This window comes from Manacus vitellinus, unplaced genomic scaffold (genome assembly GCF_001715985.3).
Source record: "Manacus vitellinus isolate BGI_N305 unplaced genomic scaffold, ASM171598v3 scaffold_128_pilon, whole genome shotgun sequence".
Taxonomy (NCBI): domain Eukaryota; kingdom Metazoa; phylum Chordata; class Aves; order Passeriformes; family Pipridae; genus Manacus; species Manacus vitellinus.
Window position 1 is genome coordinate 178087 of NW_021938941.1, and position 463 is coordinate 178549.

Sequence of the window (463 nt, forward strand, 5' to 3'; positions counted from 1 at the left end):
GGAGATTCCTACGCGGGTTTGGAGACTCGGTGGTGGCAGCACCKTGTCAGAGTCCCCCAGTGGGACTCCCCAGCCTGTGCCAACGCCGGTGGCAGCAGGGACATCTCACGGACACGGGCACGGCTGTCACTCCAGGAGCACCAGCTCCATCCACAGGGATCACGAGTCACCAAAGTCAACCAAAGCCAAGGGCTTTGTCCACCTGTGCCACGCTCTGGAGACACTCTGGAGGCAGCCCCGGCCCGTCGGGGTGCCTGACACCATCTCCCGTCCCTGGGCGGGGACTCCTGACAGCAGCAACAAGAGGTGGAGCTTTCCAGCCCCTTCCATCCGCCCATCCCAAAGGCAGGCAGCGTGGGGAGCGGTGCTGCCTGTGGAAAACAGAGCTGTGGGATGGCAGTGGCTCCATCCTGCAGCTGAAGGCAATGGAGAAACGTGGGACAAGGTGGTGACACCCGGGGGA